The sequence below is a fragment of the Hordeum vulgare genome, chromosome 2H (assembly GCF_904849725.1).
Source record: "Hordeum vulgare subsp. vulgare chromosome 2H, MorexV3_pseudomolecules_assembly, whole genome shotgun sequence".
Lineage (NCBI taxonomy): Eukaryota > Viridiplantae > Streptophyta > Magnoliopsida > Poales > Poaceae > Hordeum > Hordeum vulgare.
Window position 1 is genome coordinate 598,644,822 of NC_058519.1, and position 3,957 is coordinate 598,648,778.

The 3,957-nt window shown below is 49.0% G+C and overlaps 2 non-coding genes across 2 annotated transcripts; both read right to left on the bottom strand.

Moving 5' to 3' along the window:
• Positions 1 to 610: 610 nt before the first annotated feature.
• LOC123433647 lies at positions 611 to 730 on the bottom strand. Its single transcript, XR_006624986.1, has one exon. It is a non-coding gene; the product is annotated as a U5 spliceosomal RNA (small nuclear RNA).
• A 1,504-nt stretch (positions 731 to 2,234) lies between these two features.
• On the bottom strand, positions 2,235 to 2,354 carry LOC123433649. The gene has a single exon (XR_006624988.1). It is a non-coding gene; the product is annotated as a U5 spliceosomal RNA (small nuclear RNA).
• Positions 2,355 to 3,957: the final 1,603 nt, after the last annotated feature.

Genomic DNA, 3,957 nt, shown 5'->3' on the forward strand with positions numbered 1-3,957 from the left:
ATTCAAGCTAACAATTTTAGTGCAATGTTAATCTTTGTATAATCATATAGCCGCCGTCTTTGTATATATAGTGCCTAATGAACATAAACATAGTGATCTAAACATTTTTATATTAGTTTACAGAGGTAGTACCCGCGACAGCGTGTCATGGTTTTAGTCAGCAAATTTGATTTTGGTGATCCAACCAATAGTGGTTTCTTCTTGTTTAACTTCAATGAAATATGCGCCTGCTGGCTTCCAAGTAAACCTTTGACCAAAGTAGAATGTGGCTTCGGTACCATCGCCTGATTGGTCGAAATGAAATATGACACCTAGATATATATTATTGGTAATCGACGAAAATCACCTATATATACCAAGATAATAATATCATCATGACTAGAGTTTTGGTTTGTTTGGAAGTATGCCAATTACTGAACTTTTGCTATCAAACAGAGTATCTGCCATCAGAAACAAATACAGTAACAGACAATCATGTCAGAAAACAGCTTCATTACTGTAGTAACTAATGAAGTCTACAATTGCACCAACAATTGTTTCGAAAAATGTTGCAAACACAACAGATACTGCAATGCTTGTAGCAAAAACAATTTGGTTTAAGCATTGTGGGGCCCCCCTGCAGTAGGAGGATCCCTTTAAAAAATTAGCGTATGCTGCTAATTGCGGCGTGCACACGGTATTCTTTAGTAAAAGGCGAAAGAATAGTTCGCTTTGTGCCCACCGCGCAGCTGCGTGCTTTCATTCGGTCGCCCTGCTGGTCCTCATATAGCCCCCCCCCCCCCCCCCCCCCCCACCGTAGGCAGCTCCACTGGGCAGGCGAGGTGGTACTAAACCCCTCCCGCGCGTTGTGCCAGACACACGGCCGTTGCTTCGCTGATCTAACGGTATATGTAGATCGGCTTAAACATTTTCATTTTCATGTACCAGTCAACAATGCATAAAACAATGAACTAGCGAATGATCTAACGGTATGCTATCTAGCTCTTTGTGAAGCCTGATACATTGGACAGATTGGGTTCTGATACATTAGTCAAGTATATTTATTGCTCTTTTGTCTATCTTGTCAGCATGGTTAGCAACACTGAATTTTTTTTCTTCTCTGGTAATATTCTAGGCCGCAGAAGAGTGCACATTTCTCATGCTACGTGCCCAGACTCTTGTCACTCTGAAAGATTACGAGTCGGCTCTATTTGATGTAAACCGGTTAATTGAAATAAATCCATCATCAGAAGTGTATGGAATTCGGAACCTTCATGCGCGACTGAAGACACAGCTGATGTGTCTCTTTAACTGAATATCATGTACTAAAGTGCCAAGTCACGTTGCTCTAGTAGTCTAGTTTCTTGCCAAAGCTTTACTTCAAATGCAGTGCCATCAGATATATAACTATATAAGCACAGAGGATTCCTTAAATAATTCAAAACTAAAAACTTAATGAACAAAGAAGACGCGCCTCCAAACGACAACTCAAAGAATGAGACTGTCATCTTCAGTCCGATCAACCTTCTGCTGAACTGATTCTTGTAAGAAGCTCCAAAGGTTGTGGGGCCATAGAAAAACCAAAGGGACATTCAGGGCTTGATTACTCGAAATGGGACAGGTGAAGACGACGAGGATGACGATGAATATGACTTACCTCGGTATACATCCAGAATCAGAACAATTGGTGTGCGTTCTGTGAAGTGACTGGGATCACCAGCAGATAACTTTACTCCGTGGTCTTTGGACAGCAGTTTGGCAGCCCCTGCCAAGTACTAACTGAGGTCTCGCTTGTTCGTTATAGCATCTCGAAATACGTGGATGAACGAGTGTTACCTGTCGGTGTCTGTTCAACTGAAACTCAACGGAGCCGTCTCTGTACATGCGTTGCCCGGTTCATTTTATATGAAGCGTTAATCTGTGTCGCTCCGAGACATCGTTTCAAGATTTCAGTCAGCAAATTTGATATGGTTATCGGTGCTCCAACCAAACAGTGGTTCCTTTATGTTGAAAGTGCAACGAGAAGGAAGCACGCACCCGTTGGCATAAATAAAAGGTTTCAGTATCGCAGCAGAATGGTTTCAGTATCGCGCTGAAGATGAGAAAACTCTTGTTCGCCTGATAAAACTACTTTTACAATAGGGGCGAAGCAGATATCAATAGAACAGACAGTGATGACAGAAATTTGTGTGCAGACACGAATGGAGAAAATCCGCAAGACCTCGGACTGATATTTGTGCTTTGAGTATTGTGGGGCCCCCCTACACTAGGAGGTTCCCTTTAAAAAATTAGCGTATGCTGCTATGTGCGGCGTGCACACGGTATTCTTTAGTAAAAGGCGAAAGAATAGTTCGCTATGTGCCCACCGCGCAGCTGCGTGCTGAAACATGGACGCACTGGAGCTCCTTATATAGCTCCCCAGCGACGCCAGCGCTCCTGGAGAAGCGAGGTGGTACTAAACGCCTCCTTGGTGTTTTGCCCGCCAGAACCGTGAGAGCCCCCCACCGAAACAGCAATAAAATACCGTGAGAGCCTCGTGGAGGCCACGACATACATGGGGTTTCTCGGCCGATGTCTCTACACGAGCATTTCGTTTTTTGAACATTTTTAAAATAAAGAAAACTTGCCTCTTTTCCCGTTAGCCATAAAATAAAATTGCCTGTCAATATTCGGTTGAAGAATTTCAGAAATTAATTTCGGAAAACTAGAGGCGCTATGAAAGAGATTTTCAGATATCAATTTCCATCAACCAAATCAAATAGTAATGCAATATACTCAAAGAGTATTTAAAGCATCTCCAACCACGCCCCCAACAGCCCCCCTTCCCCAATCATTTTTTTTCACCGCCACGGAAAAACGACCCAGTCGCCCAGAAGCCCGTGTTTCATCGGCTAGGGCCGAAATTGGCCCCGACGGTTCCAGGCCTAACCCAGCGCGCTCGGGGTCGCCCGGATGCGCCGACAGAAACATTTTTGGTGCGAAAAATCTCTAGACCCGTCAGGACAGTGACTGGCGCGCGGTCATCGTCCTCATCGCCTCGTTTTCCGCGGAAATCAATGCGAAGGTTGCGTCGCCGGTCAGCCTTCCATTGATTCACGGGCGGCGCAATGAAGGCGTCCGGCGTCGTCGGTTCCTACCACGCGTTCACACGACGCCGCACCGCGCGTCCGCACGCCCATGGCTATATAAGGTGCCCTCTCCCCGCTGGTGGCCACACACCTCTCTTGCCGACGCCCTCTACTCTCCTTCTTCATCACTGGCGTCTCCTTTCCCTTTCTCTCACCAAAAGATGAAAGAAACGCTTCCCCGACGACGGAGTGGCAGCCAATGGCTTCGGTCATCGTGGCCTCCACGAGGACGAGGCCCGCCTTCTTTACGAGGCGGACTACCCGGCACCGTCATAAATGCGGGTGTCGGGGTCGTGAAGGCTGAGCGCCGACGGAGTCCCGGCGCCATCGCCACCCACTCGAGCTCACCGGCGGGCGGAGATCGCGCGCATACGGTATTCGTTGCCGGAGAGCTCGCGCAACATGCCGAGGTACGCCCCCGTACTTCGAACGATGTCACGCCGGCTAGCTCGTCGTCACCAACGGGGTCGAATCTTGCGGCCGCCACAACTCCGAGGGGTGCCGCCAATGGTGGGGCATCCCCGGCCGCACCTTGGAAGTCGTCCTCGAGCACATCGAGGGCGGCAACTCGCCGAGGTATGAGTACCCACCACCATCCGCCTTCTCCCATCGTCGCGGCAGCTCCTGGACACCGAGGCGGATGGAGACAGTGTCGTCCTCCTCGTCCGGCTCCCGCTCCCGCTCCTCCGAGTCGCTGGCGTTCCTCCCCCTCAAGCCGAAGCCTAGGCATCGTCATCAACGAGTCTGGCGCCTCCTCCCGCCTCATCAAGCCAAAGACGGAGGCGGGACCCCTCCCCATCAAGCAGGAGCGCCTGGCCATGGCCGTCGCCGACGAGACCGCCTTCAAACG